The sequence below is a fragment of the Mytilus trossulus genome, unplaced genomic scaffold (genome assembly GCF_036588685.1).
Source record: "Mytilus trossulus isolate FHL-02 unplaced genomic scaffold, PNRI_Mtr1.1.1.hap1 h1tg000110l__unscaffolded, whole genome shotgun sequence".
Taxonomy (NCBI): Eukaryota; Metazoa; Mollusca; class Bivalvia; order Mytilida; family Mytilidae; genus Mytilus; species Mytilus trossulus.
Window position 1 is genome coordinate 270918 of NW_026963297.1, and position 16096 is coordinate 287013.

General features: G+C 34.4%; 1 long non-coding RNA gene across 1 annotated transcript; it reads right to left on the minus strand.

Moving 5' to 3' along the window:
• Positions 1–2831: 2831 nt before the first annotated feature.
• Positions 2832–5564, minus strand: LOC134700049 (uncharacterized). Its single transcript, XR_010103753.1, has 3 exons — positions 5336–5564; positions 4576–5268; positions 2832–2994 (listed from the first exon to the last, which is right to left on the minus strand). It is a non-coding gene; the product is annotated as an uncharacterized LOC134700049 (long non-coding RNA).
• Positions 5565–16096: the final 10532 nt, after the last annotated feature.

The following is a 16096-nucleotide window of genomic DNA, read 5'->3' on the forward strand; positions in this document are numbered from 1 at the left end:
GTATTATTAAATTGTAGTTTCTTGTGTACAATTTGGAAATTAGTATGGTGTTCATTATCACTGAACTTGTATATATTTGTTTAGGGGCCAGCTAAAGGACACCTCCAGGAGCGGGAATTTCTCGTTACATTGCATTGAAGACCTGTTGGTGACCTTCCGCTTCCTCTTCGATACATTCCCCATTTCCATTCTCAATTTTATTTCTTTCTTATGTTCAATGTAAAAATGTATATAATTTTAAATTGCAACTATCTATAGTTCCGTAACTTTCTATCAAGGCGTATAAAAGAATGGTCGTTAAGTGCGTATATATATATTTTTGTTAAATCAATTTTTCTTGTATGTTTCAAACTGGCCTTTACTTTTGACAACGAGTACTTACATTTCCCCAAATTTACCAATGGAAAAAATGTGTAAGCAAATTTTTATTTTATCAAATCTCTTTTTTGGAATTATTTAAATTTTTATGAATAATATTCTTTACACCAGAAATGTTATTTATAAACAGTAATGACTAGTGTATCACTATCGGACACGCAGGACAGAGATGTATATTATCAAATGATTACCTATGCACCTGAAAGTTTAAAATGGAAAGATTCAAGTTTTCGGTCGTGTACACTGACAGAAGTGAAATGATGCATGAACTTGCAAGTCCGACAGGAAATCGCTTGAATACCTGGAGGTGTCACCTGCCAATACATCTGGGAGTAATACCTTTAGCCATGCTGGTGATCAGACAGGTGAAGGTCTGAATTTATTTAAATAAGTTTATTACATAAAAGAATTATGGACAAATTAGATTTTTGAAAACAATTTTCACGGAACGTCAGGGTAATACTTGTACAAGACATTAGTTAATTTTATTTACTTTACATTAAAGTAAATAAACCCAAGTCAGGAGCCTGTTATTAAGTGGTTGTCGTTTGTTTTTGTGTTACATCAAGGATTTGTATAGTGAGACACTATACAAATCCTTGGTTACATATTTGTTTTTGTTCATTTATTTTCATAAATAAGGCCGTCAGTTTTCTCGTTTGAATCGTTTTACTTTTTCTTATCGGGGCCTTTTATAGCTGACTAGGCGGTATGGGCTTTGCTTAATGTTGAAAGCTGTACGGTGACCTATAATTGTTAATGTTTGTGTCATTTTGGTCTTTTGTGGAGAGTTGTCTCATTGGCAATCATACCACATCTTCTTTTTTATATTTAAATAGTCTCCCCTTAATTTTTTGTCTGTAGTGTTTTTGTTGATTGCTGTTTATCACATATTTGTTTGTTTGTAGCTCATGTATACTAGTATAAATCAAGTTGTCATCACTGTTGGGTTAACGTCTGAATTTTTTACATTAACTCTGTTAGAAGCCTAGCTCTTTCCAAGCAGAGCCATTTATAGGGTGCTCATCATGAAGTTTAAGTTTTTGGTCTTTGCTGAAGGGTGTGCAGTGACTAAAAAGAAAATCACTTGATCTACATGGTTTATAGTTTAAGTAATGCAAGTCGTCTCATCAAAATTCATACCCAGTGGTGGATCCAGGGGGAGGGTTCAGGGGGTTGGAACCCCCCTTTTTTGGACGATCATGGAATGGGGACATATAGTTGGAACCCCCCCCCCCCCTTTTGTCTTGGGTTGGGAACCCCCCCTTTTTTAAATGGCTGGATTCACCCCTGATACCATATCTCCTTAGGCAAAACAAAAATTATGTTTGTTTCCAACATGTTCAATGTAGCTTACAGCTTCTGAGAAACAATTCAAACATTGATGACCTTCTGCTGTTGTCTGCTCTGTAGTCAGGTTGTTGTCTTATTGGCACATTCCCCATTTCCAGTCTCTAATTTCATTACGAAGTATCTGAGAAACAAACCTAACCATGTTAACATTGTATTAAACTGAAATAACCTAAATCACTTAGATTATCCATGAAATAAAATTAAGGTCAGGTCAACCTAACCTGATAGACAAGTAGACCTTGCAAGGTACTCATATACAATAAAATGTATCCAATTACATGTAATAAAATGTAACAGTATATTTTACACTCATTCCCTGAACCAGCTCTTTTAGCTTTTATAAATGTAAAGCTCTATTAAAAATAGCTTACATCATCACCCCAAGACTGTAATACATATTTCTTGCATATATACAACCAACTTTCATGACTTTCATGTAAGGCGAGACAAAATAAATTGATACTTTGAAGTACATGTATTGTTTAACATGTTCGACTACTACATGTACTAGTATAAAATGCCAGTTTCAGAATGAACAGTAATTTAGAAGATTGTCACCATACATGTAGATTCATTCAGACTATTTGAACTACAAATGTATACAGCAAGCTGTCATTTGACTCTAAGTGCAACCAACAACCGTGCCAGGGCTGTAAAGCTTGTCTAGGTTGGTGAAACTTCCATAATCATGCATATATGACACTAACCAATTGTGACGGACCGTGACAGACCCTCACGAAAGGTCAAAAAGGTTTAACACTCCCAGCTGGTGGTACATGAAGCCAACAGTAGCAATGCCAGCACAGAAATTCTTATTATATCCAAATTCTTATTTTAAATGTATAATTATCCAAGGTGAATTCAGATATATATGATCATGATGATGCACTTGTAGTATTGACAATGATCATGATGATTGTAAGATAATCACTGAAACTATGAATTTTCATTATTCCAATTTCCTACTTTTTTTCCTATGAATTTCAAGTTTGCTATTTGTTCAATTCACAATTTCCTTTTTGTCCATCAGAACATCCCATCAACGTCATGGCATAATGCTGTTAGCTTTATCAACATTATTTCCAATTGCAATAAGTAACTCAAAATTATGAATGAATGCACCGTTTCGCAATTTACAGCTACAGAGGTGAGGTACCGTATGAGAGTAATTTAGTGACACTATATATTTCCTATGTATATATGATATATATGCCCCTTCATAATCTTGCTGGGAATCATGCTCAAACCAATGTGATATCTTATCTACAAAAAAAATTTACATTAAGAATTAAGTATTTATAACTTGTATTACATGCGACTTCTATAACATGTATAAAATTAAATAAGTCAATAGCATTAATACTATTTTATATACTACTGTCAATTCAGAAATTAATGTGAGGTTTTTATTATTGCGAAAAATGCGACTGAGTTGTAAACGCAATTACTTAAACGCACATTTTGTGTTATTTTATATGAATTAAACAGGATTTTTCACAAAATCGTAAAAATTAAAATGGCATTTAAGTCTAAAATGAAAAATTCGCAATAATTTGCAAGCAATAATTTCTGAATTTACAGTAACTACATGTATTTGATTTGTGATATTTGTAGTAATAATAATAATTCAACAAATTCTTTTAATAATACTTTTTTATTTCAAAATAGAATTTGTAGAATATTACTACATACATGACAAAGCAATGGTATGCATAGATTATAACATGTTATATTTAAGTTCTACAAAATTTAGAGCAAAACAAATCATTGATAACAATTCAGGGGAGAGTCCAGCCATTTTAAAAACCAGGACAAAGGGGGGTTCCAATTACATGTCCCAATTCAAATGCATTGATCCTCAAAAAGAGAAAGGGTTCCAACCCCTGGAACCCCCCTCTGGATCCGCGCCTGCAATTTAATGAAACATGCCTGGAAAATTATCTTAAATTTCTTATCACAAAAGTGTAAAAAATTGTCGTTAAGGACGCAATGCTGTCACATCATTTGGAATATCAATATACTCTTTTTTTTGCCCCCGGCAATTTAGAGGTTATTGCATATGCAAACCCAAGCCTTGAAGGTATTCATAACAAATATGTGATAAATTATAATTATTGTACATCACCCACCAGTGGCTATATAAATAGGTGCATCATCATTGTAACATACATGTGAAGATTGGTTGGTTATGAGTTATAAAAAATCCAGTGACAGATATTTCATGCAAATTTTAGGACGTGACAGTTATCAATACATTATTAAACATACAATAAATATGAATATGTAGGGTTACTCTAGTCCAAATAATTATGACGTTTGGCAAGGCTATTTAAAAAAATTTCTGGGACGCCTTCCTACAACGTCCTAGGAAGGCGTCTCAGAAAAAAAATAAAATAGCCTTGCCAGACGTCATAATTATTTGGACTAGGGTTACTCCATCAGGGGGTTAGGTCTGGTAATAGGCCCCCTACCCCCCCCCCCCCCCCACCAAACCATTGTGAATACACACAATGGTTTAGGCAATAAACAGGTGTGTATCCAGCCCTTTTTAAAAGGGAGGATTTAAACCATAGTTTATATGTACCTTTTTCAAATTATGCATTGATCTTCCAAAAAGGGGGGGGGGGGGTCCAATCACAGGAATATTTTTTTTTACAAGCCCAAATTCTTACTTTGCCTTTGAACAAGTAACTGTACAAGAATGTGGTGTATTAGAAAGTCAATTCATACCTGTATGCACAAATGTAACAAATGTAAACATCTTTCCTTCAAACTATTGGCCGGATCAATGATTATTCTCATGTCTGATAGGCATGTTTTAAAATATTATTCATTTCTACTCACCAATTGTAATTTCCAGCTCAGCTTATATTGTGCTGTAGTGTCCATCTACCATCATGGCATGTCAACGAATTTGTGTAAAATAAATTTGCCATTTGAAGATGCCGACATGCGACAAGTAAAGAGGGTACGGTAACGTTAAATCGTTTACGGGCTTATTTTCCGTTTTTAATCAAACTTGTCAGATTTGATTAATTATCGTCAGAAAATTTCCCTAATGGATAGTAATTCAAATTAAACCAGCTTTATTATGCTGTATTCATGTAATATATATAACCTGGTCTTCAAATGTACTTCAGGTACACTGGCCTTTTTCTGCTATAATATTCAAACTTTATCTTTTAACAAAGTCTTCTGGTGTGTAATATTTTTTTTATAAAAGGCTCTCGAATTATAGACTAAGTGAAAAATAAAGATGGAAAGTCAAACGCATGAGTCTGGCAAAAATGAATGGACAATGACATGACAGTAAACGGAAAACGAGAAAAGACATAGATTCTAGTTATATATATATATTTTTCCCTGCCTCACTCAAATGCAATTTATATAGCCAACATTAAAAGTTAAATGAATGCATTCATTTACAATATTAAAAAATGTTACATCTTAAATTTAATTAAACATAATTATTAAGATCACGCGTTTTCAAGTGTTCACGCACAGGCACTTGTCTCAGAAAAAAAAATTCCTATATACCTTATTATAATAAGGTATATAGGAAATTTTTTGGCACTTGTCCCAGAAAAAAAAAATTCCTATATACCTTATTATAATAAGGTATATAGGAAATTTATTTTCTGAGACAAGTGCCTGTGTGTTCACGGCCGACATCCGTAATTATTTAATACGGGTGTAAAAATGATCTATTGCGTCAACATGACAAATTTTTCACCACCCACGACAGTCTGTAATTGCAAAAACATGTATTGTAATCACTTGTAAACCTTTAATATAAAGGTTCAGGTGCTTACATTCAATAAATAAATGTTATTTCGGCAATCTGTTGTTTTTTTTTTAGTCATTTCGCGGCGGTTTGTTCAGCAGTATGACTTTGAGCTATTTTTTAAAATATATACAAAACATGTTAAATAGGATGTAGTAAGAATTCAAATTGAATATTTTTTTTATTTAATTAACATGATTAAAGGGACGTGGTAGACTTTCAGTTAACATAAACCGTCTTCTTTCTAACTTTTATTTTATTTTTAAAAGGGGAGCAACCCCTGATAAACAATGGGAAAGTTTCACTCGTTTTTGTGTCCAAATGATTAAAATCTGAACACGACTGGACACGGTCTGACAACATCTTGACGTAACTTTGTATCCATGGTCTGTTTTGGTCTGACACGGTCTTAACGGGTCTAAACAACCCGCTAGATGATTCAGTCTTTTCCGTCTTGATACGCCTTAACGAACTGATTTACCTGATGAGGCTATCGATCTGAACGGCGACTAAACGATCTGAAATATCTGGACGAATTTCTCTAGCGGTAAATCCAGTCAATCAAGATGTGATCAGACCAAAATGGCCGTTTCAGACTGAAATCGGGCTTCTAGTGTGATATATCGTGACACCAAATCGCCTGCACTGTATCCGTCCCGCTAGACCATACGACCACCTATATAAACAAGTCGAAATTGAAAACTACGTTCAAACTATGATTGCGTTGGATAAAAACCGCAAATTTTTATACGTGTGCATGTAAAACAAATTTCATTGTAGAAGGGTCTACATACAGCAAAAACAACATTTTCAAAAGACCAAAAAAAGTAGTTTTTAACAAAACGCATTTGACTAACAGGTCGGACAACTGAGGTTCTTAAACCCTGCTGACTGTCATTGGCGATTGCCAAATAAATTGATCACAAGATGTAAATGGATCTTACTATGATTTTAAAAGTAGACAGAAAACAATAAACTTGCGGCAAAGATGTTATACCGCAAACATGAGGTGTCAAAATGTTTATGTACACCAGATCCGGATTTCGACAATAAATGTCTTTTTAGTGATGTTAGGGATCGAAACAGTATTTGGAAGGCCATACAAAAAAGTGAAATCACAAAAAAATACTTCAATTAAGAATAGAATCAAGTGTCAAAATAGGATGAACGGATAGTATAAAAAATATGATACAAGACCAAACGAACAAATATTGAAAACTACGTTCAAACCTATGATTTCGGTTGATAAAAACTGCAACTTTTTTACGTGTGCATGTAAAAAAAATCGTTGTAGAAGGGTTTAAATATATACAAGTCTTAATTGAAAACTGCGTTCAAACCTATGGTTGCGTTGGATATATATATATATATATATTGAATTTGTCCATTGTTTCTCCCGCAAACTGAATGCCACAAGTGTCACATGTTAAAATATAAAACAAAGCAGCCTACTCCATCTCCCGGTGGCTACAGACAATGTGGTCGAAGGAATTGTTTTTGTTGTAAAACTGATAATACAAGCAGTTCTTTCATCAGCTCTGTTACTAAACAAAATTATGCCATCTGCTCAAATTCCAACTGTAAAACTGAGAACTCAATTTATATTTTAACATGTGACACTTGTGGCAATCATTATGTGGGAGAAACAATGGACAAATTCACTATTCGGCTCCATAACCATCGTTTATGGTACAAAACCAACAACAACTGTCCTCTCACAAGACATCTTCCGTCAACGAAACATCCTTTTGAAAATGTTACTTTCCAAATCATAGAAGTCAACACCGAGTGGGACGCCGCGGCGAAAAGAAGAGAAAACTGTAGAACCTGATGGTCTTAACAAAAAAGACGAGTGCAACATATATATTGAGCTGCAAACGTTTCTTATCATTTACATCCGATTTCACCTGGATAGATGCACGCTTGATGAAGCTAGTTGGTCTTGCAAAATATTGCGTTTATTTTCATCATTATGTAAATATTTTAAACATTCTTATATTTAAATACTAACTAGTGTGTTAAAATAACATTGGGCAATCTATAATTTTATTTGTGTAATTGAATTCATCTATGTACTGATTAATCCACACTCCCATACAGATGTGTATGGCATGTGCTGCTATTTATAGGCACTTATATATAGATATAGATGTTTCTCTGTATTTAACACAATTTTAAACAATTTCAGTGTTTGTGATGGCTATTGTTTACTCATAACTAGTCAAGTATAAGATAATTATATTTAACTTTCTCCATTTGATAGATCTGAGAATCATGTAAGGTTGTAAACATCTGTTTATATATATATATATATATCTTTATTTTGTTGTGGCTGTTGTCTTGTCAGTTAAAACATAATTTTATTTTAACAGTTAAAATTTAAAATATGTAGAAGTTATTCAGTCAGGTACGTAACCTCATTGGTCAATTTACTTAGGCGGAAGTGCATGTGATTCTGTCTCATTTGTTTAATATCCACTTAAAAGAGCGGACGTGTCCTGCAGCCGGTTGTACGAACGTTTCATTACATTTAAAGGTTCATTAAAGTGTCATTAGCGAGTCATTAACTAATGTGTCAATAAGTCTGTTGTACAAATAGTTTAATGAAGTAAAAGTTCATTTAAGTGTCATTAAAAATCAAAGATTATTTAATGATGCATAGGGGGCACCATTAAGTGTTCATTAGCAATAAAAAATGGCAGCCAATATTTTGATTGTCCGACTTGGACGCCAAAAACATGACCACGTTGATAGAGAACGAGATGAACATTTAGATCAAATGCACGAAGACGAAGTTATAGAAGGTAGTACATATTGAGCAAAGAAAACATACGCTTATGTGTAATTTATTTAGAGACAAATCACAGCAAGCAACCTACAAATCACAAACTCAAACAGTTTGCCTACAAGTTCATTTTCACCTGTCAAAATATATTGCCATACTGGTATCCCCTGTTTCCTAAATGACGTCATATAATATTTAGAATGAAAGCGATTACAGGCACTATATTGGTCCTTATCCGGTTTCTTCAATCAAACATGCACACCCACCTGCCTATTTCAACCACGGGTTTCAACTGGATGAAAACAAATACACATATTTTATCAAGTGGTATAACAACAAACAGCATAAATAATGCTAGTCAGAGATTGCTTTGACGTCTGACTGCTTTTTAGGGACTTGCTTTAAGACATGTGATGCCGGTAGAATCGCAATCAATAGAAAAAAAATAAGAGTGCAAATACAGCGGACTTGGGGTTGTCCTTTTCAATCTCGAAATCGGTAAAAATTCATTCCAAAATATCATAAATCATATATATGTGCAATTTGATTTCGGGAATATACATGTAACTGCTATAGTAGTTTGTTGTTATTTATGTTTTATTGTCATTTTGCTTATATGATTGTGTTTCCTATTCTGACAAAAAAGGACGTCTATTAAATTGAGTTTTACTGTGCGTACTACTTGAGAAAAAACATAGGGTGTTTTTCGACTTAGTTTATTTTATTTAAAGTAGGTCCACAGATTGAGTCGGACAGTCTACTTCACCACCTTACAGAAAAGTTAATCAAACATGTTATACGTCAATAATTTTGTCCCCACTAGCCGCAAAGGATAGCTGAATAGATATGGTCTACTTGACAAAAAACACACGGTGTTCTTCGGCTTAGTTTATTTTATTTAAAGTAGGTCAACAGATTGAGTCGGATAGTCTACTTCACCAGCTTACAGAAAAGTTAATCAAACATGTTCTACGTCAATACTTCTGTCCGCACTAGGCACACAGAAAAGCTGTGTAGCTGTGGTCTACTTGAGAAAACACACAGGGTGTTCTTCGGCTTAGTTTTTTTTCTAATAGGTCAAACGATTGAGTCGGACAGTCTACTTCACTACCTTAAAGAAAAGTTAATAAAACAAGTTATACGTCAATACTTTTGTCCGCACTAGGCGTAAAGAATAGCTGAATAGATGTGGTCTACTAGAGATAAAACACAGGGTTTTCTTCGGCTTAGTTTATTTTTTGAAAGGAGGTCCAAAGATTGACTCGGACAGTCTACTTCACTACCTTACAGAAAAGTTCATAAAATATGTTCTACGTCAATACATTTAAAACTTTAAAACTGTACGAAAACGCTTCGGGGGCTAAAATGAATATGGATAAGACTGTTGGCATGTATTTAAGCAAGTGACGAAATAAAAAAACCAAAATTTAACAAAATTAAATGGTTCTAAGCGTCCTGTGAAAGCATTAGGGGTACAACATGGATATGGGGTGGACTTGGATCAAATTTTGTTAGAAAAAATGAATAAGATAAAGAACTGTATGGACGTTTGGAAATCCAGAGATCTCACATTTACGGGAAAAGTTTTAATTATTAAATCTTTTGTACTGTCTGTCATTAGATACGAAATTGAAATGAGAGGTATCCCGGATATATACGAAAAACAATTAAATAATATTATATGGTCCTTTATATGGGATGGGAAAACAAACCAAATCGCTAGAACAGTGTGCTGTTTACCGAAAGAAAAAGGGGGGATAGGAATGATAAACTTAAGGGACTTTATTAAATCAAAACAGGTGAAAAGTATGTACAGTATTGTCAACTCAAAAACACAAAAATGGAATGCAATAGGAAAATACTGGTTAACGTCACTTGACGAAAAATATGATACAGATTTTTTTATATGTTCTTGTTCGGACATTACATGTTTTAGGCAAATACAAATGTCCAAATATTATAAAGAACTTTTAATTTCCTGGACTGACTTACAGAGAAGAAAGAAGACCTTTTAGAGGAAAATATATTCGGCAATTGTAAATTTAAGTTCAAGTTACATGCATTATATTATGCAAATTTTGCCTCTAGTGGAATAAAAAAAATAAAAGATATATGGGACTTAAACAATAAATCCTTTAAAACATCTTTTGATATTTTTAACAGTGTTAAAGATAAAAGAAATTGGATTGCACAATATAGCCGCATTAAATCTTCGTTAACACCTCAACAAATTGACGTTTTAAAAACAGACTCTATCATACAAAGTCATTCTGATAGACCTATTAAAATAACAAATTCTTGTCAATTTATAAAAAATGGAGTTGTCGTTGATGCCAAAAAATTATGCCTTAAAGATATTAGATACTTTTATGGAATAAAATAGCCAGCTTAAGTGGAATTTACATTTTGAGAATGAACTACCATGGGAATACATTTAGGAAACTTTAAATAAGAATTTAGCTAACAGAAAAACTAAACAACTTCAATGGAAATTACTACATAATATAATTTACAGTGAAGAAAAATTGCAAAAAATGAATCGCTCAAACGGGAAGTGTCACTTTTGCAATGAAAAAGAATCACTTTTTCATCTTTTTATTTATTGGTGGAAGACGTTTGGCGGGAAATGTTTGAGAAAGCAAGGAAATTTTGTTCCAAATTTAGTATCGAAAAATTACAAAAATTGGAAACAAGTATAATTTTTGGGATCATTAATGCAGATGCATCTTATACCCAAATTTTAGACACGGTGCTTCTAATCACGAAATGGGTTATCTGGAAAACTAGAAATATCGCAAAATATCAAAAGAAAGGGATAAGTAAATCGGTGATTTTAAATATGATAAAACATGAAATGCAATTTTTGCTCAAATGTCTTAAACCAAATACGAAAAACGAAGCCTTTTCTACTATGTGTGACATTTTTTGTATATAAATATATATTTTGCGTGGTCAGGTCAGTGCAGTGACCTCTTTACTACCGATTGAATAATAATATGTACACTGCTCTCAACTCCCGTGCATGTATTTTTTATTGTGTATGTAATTCATGTATATCATCTAATTGTAACACGTCATGTTGGATCAACAGGTTCATTTAAAAACAAATATTTACTCACCATACCTTTGAAATAAATCCTTTTTGAAAATCAAAATCATTAATCCATTTGTTTTATGAATGAACTACACATCCCTTTAACAAATCGCACGTGGTAAATGATCACTCGACCAGAAATTAAATGTAATTTAAATTAACATAACAAAAGACTTGATGTGTACGATAAAATTGAAACTGCCTAATAAATACAGGTAGCCTTTGTGAGAAATAAATAAAGATAAAAACATACTTTATTCAAAAAATTATATTTGGTGAGATTTGGTAAAGATATATATAGATCGATAATGATTGCAGGTACATGTACATTTGTACAAGGATAGATAAGATTTATAAAGGTGATGTTAATAATTCATAGTGGGATTTTTATTTCTCATTTGCTTTTTTCCCTACAAATGAGACTGTAACAATTGGGGCCCCCTTAGTTGCTCCCCTGGGCAACTGATGGTTGATGTAACAGGTGATTGTTAATAAAATATGTTTAATATTAAAAAAAATAATAAAAAAAAACTTTTGTCCGCAATAGGCGCAAAGGGAAGCTGGGTTGCCGTGGTCTACATGAGAAGAAACACAGGGTGTTCTTCGGCTTTTTCTTTTCTTTCAGTAGGTCTGCAGTTGGGGTCGGACACCCTACCTCATTTCCTTCCAGAAAAGTTAATAGAGAATGTTCTACGTCAATGCTTGTTTCCGCACTAGGCGCAAAGGGAAGTATGGTAGCTGTGGTCTACTTAAGAAAAACACAGGGTGTTCTTCGGCTTTGTTTTTTGTGATTGTTTAAATTGGTCAAAAGATTGAGTCTGACAGTCTACTCCACTACCTTACAGAAAAGTAAATAAAACATGTTCTACGTGAATATTTTTGTCGGCACTAGGCGTAAAGGATAGCTGAATAGCTGTGGTCTACTTGAGAAAAAAAAACACAGGGTGTTCTTCGGCTTAGTTTATTTTTTTGAAAGTAGGTCCAAAGATTGAATCGGACAGAGTACTTCACAACCTTACAAAAAAGTTTATAAAACATGTTCTACGTCAATACTTGTGTCCACACTAGGCGCAAAGGACAGCTAGGTAGCAGTGGTGTACTTGAGAAAGAGCACAGAGTGTTCTTCGGCTTAGTTTATTATTTTTAAATAGGTCCAAAGATTGAAATGGACAGTCTACTTCACTACCTTACAGAAAAGTTAATAAAACATGTTCTACGTCAATACTTTTGTCCGCAATAGGTGCAAAGGGAAGCTGGGATGCCGTGGTCTACTTGACAAGAAACACAGCGTGTTCTTCGGCTTTTTATTTTCTTTCAGTAGGTCTGAAGTTGGGGTCGGACACCCTACCCCATTTCCTTCCAGAAAAGTGAATAGAGAATGGTCTACGTTAATACTTGTTTCCGCACTAGGCGCAAAGGGAAGTATGGTAGCTGTGGTCTACTTAAGAAAAACACAGGGTGTTCTTCGGCTTTGTTTTTTGTTTTTGTTTAAATTGGTCAAAAGATTGAGTCGGAGAGTCTAATTCACTACCTTACAGAAAAGTAAATAAAACATGTTCTACGTGAATATTTTTGTCCGCACTAGGCGTAAAGGATAGGTGAATAGATGTGGTGTACTTGAGAAAAAAACACAGGGTGTCCTTCGGCTTAGTTTATTTTTTTGAAAGTATGTCCAAAGATTGAATCGGACAGTCTACTTCACTACCTTACAAAAAAGTTAATAAAACATATTCTACGTCAATACCGTTGTCAGCACTAGGTGCAAACGGACGCTGTGTAGCTGTAGCAAAGGAAAGCTAGGTAGCTTGAAAAAGTAATAGAGATGTTTTTTACATAAATAAGGCCGTTAGTTTTCTCGTTTGAATTGTTTTACATTGTCTTATCGGGGCCTATTATAGCTGTCTATGTGATATGGGATTTGCTCAATGTCGAAGGCCTTACGGTGACCTATATTTGTTAATGTTAGTGTCATTTTGGTCTTTTGTGGATAGTTGTCTCATTGGCAATCATACCACATATTCTTTTTTTAATGTTCTACGTCAATGCATTTGTCCGCACTAGGCGCAAAGGATAGCTTGGTAGCTGTGGTCTACTTGAGAAAAAACGTAGTGTGTGTTTCGGCTTAGTTTATTTTTTTTTTAAGTAGGTCCTATGACTGACTCGGACAGTCTACTTCACTATCTTACAGAAAATTTAATAAAACATGTTCTATGTCAATAATTCTGTCCGCACTAGGCGCAAAGGGAAGCTAGTCAGCTGCGGTGTACTTGAGAAAAATCACAGGGTGTTCTTCGGCATTTTATTTTCCTTCAGTAGGTCCGAAGTTGGGGTCGGACACCTTACCCCATCCCGTTACAGAAAAAGTAATAGAGATGTTTTTTACATAAATAAGGTCGTTAGTTTTCTCGTTTGAATTGTTTTACATTGTCTTATCGGGGCCTATTACAGCTATCTATGTGGTATGGGCTTTGTTCAATGTTGAAGGCCGTACGGTGACCTATAGTTGTTAATGTCTGTGTCATTTTGGTCTTTTGTGGATAGTTGTCTCATTGGCAATCATACCACATCTTCTTTTTTTAATGTTCTACGTCAATACTTTTGTCCGCACTAGGCGCACAGGGAAGCTTGTTAACTCTGGTCTACTTAAGAAAAAACACAGGGTGTTTTTCGGCTTAGTTTATTTTTTTTGAAAGTAGGTACAAAGACTGACTCGGACAGTCTACTTTACTATATTACAGAAAATTTAATAAAACATGTTCTATGTCAATAATTCTGTCCGCACTAGGCGCAAAGGGAAGCTAGATAACTGTTGTCTACATGGAAAAAACACAGGGTGTTCTTCAGCTTCGTTTTTTTTAAAGTAGGTCCCACAGTTCGGATCAAACACCCTACCTTACAACCTTACAGAAGAATTTACAAAGAATATTCTACGTCAATACTTTTGTCCGCACAAGGCCCAAAGGGAAGCTTGTTTGCTGTGGTCTACTTGAAAAAAAAACACAGGGTGTTCTTCGGCTTTGTTTTTTTTCTTTTTTTAATAGGTCCAAAGATTGAGTCGGACAGTCTACTTCACTACCTTACAGAAAAGTTAATAAAACATGTTCTACGTCAATACCTTTTGTCCGCACAAGGCGCAAAAGGTAGCTGGGTAACTGTGGTCCACTTGAGAAAGAACACAGGCTGCTCTGCGACTTAGTTTATTTTCTTTTAAATTAGGTCCAAAGATTGAGTCGGCCAGTCTACTTCACTACCTTACAGAAAATTTAATAAAAAATGTTCTACATCAAACCTTTGTCAGCACTAGGCGCAAGGGGACGCTGGGTAGCTGAGGTCTACTTGAGAAAAAACACAAGGTGTTCTTCGGCTTGTTATTTTTTTTTTAAATAGGTCCAAAGATTGAGTCGGACACCCAACCCCAGTACCTTACAGACAAGTTAATAAAAAAAACTACGGCAATACTTTTGTCCGCACTAGGCACAAAGGGAACCTAGGTAACTTTGGTTTACTAGAGAAAGCACACAGGGTGTTCTTCGGCTTAGTTCACATTTTGAAAGTAGGTCAAAAGATTGACTCAGACAGTCTACTTCACTACCTTACAGAAAAGTTAATAAAGCATGTTATACGTCAATACTTTTGTCCGCACTAGGCGCAAAGGAAAGCTAGGTAGCTGTAGTGTACTTGAGAAAGAACATAGTGGGTTTTTTGGCTTAGTTTAATTTTTTTAAAGTAGGTCCAACGATTGACTCGGACAGTCTAATTTACTTTACTACCTTACAGACAAGTTAATCAAAACTGTTCTACGTCAATATTTTTGACTGCAATAGGCGCAACGGGAAGCTGGGTAGCTGTGGTCTTCTTGAGTTAAAATCCAGTTAGTTTTTTATTATTCTTTGAATAGGTCAAAAGTTATGGTTGGACACCCTACCCTTTTACCTTATATAAAAGTAATTAGAAAATGTGTTACGGTAATACTGTTGTCCGCACTAGGGGAAAAGAGAAGCTTGGAAGCTGTGGTCAACTGGAAACAAAAACACAGCGTGTTCTTCGTCTAAGTTTATTTTTTTTTATTTTTCAAAGAAAAAGTTAATTACAATTGTTCTATGGCAAAACTTTTGTCAGCAGTAGGTGCAAAGGGAAGTTGTGTAGCTTATGATTACTTCAAAAAAAAAAAACAGGGTGTTTTTGGGCTCATTTGTTTTTGTTTTTAAGTAGGTCCAAAGTTTGGGTGGGACACCCTGCCCCACCCTTACAAAAAAGTTAATAAAAAATGATCTACGGCAATACGTTTGTCTACATTAAGTGCAAAGGGACGCTCGGTAGCTGTAGTTTACTGGAGAACAAATTTTCTTGTTTTTTTAAGTAAGTCCAACGTTGGGTTCGGACCCCTACCAAACTCTCACAGAAAAGTAAATATAAAATGTTATACGGCAAAACTTTTGCAATAGGTGTAAAGGGAAGCTGGGTAACTGAGGTCAACTTGAGTTAAAATCCATGGTGTGTTCGTCTTATCGTTTTTTTTTAAGTAGTCTAAAGTTGGGGGCAGACACTCTACCCCACCCTTACAGAAAAGTTAATAGAAAAACGTTCTTCGGCAATACTTTTGTCCGCACTAGTAGTAAAGGGAAGCTGGGTAACTGAGGTCTACTTGAGAAAACAAATGCAGGGTGTTTTTCGGCTTACTTTTGTTTTAAGTAGTCCAAAG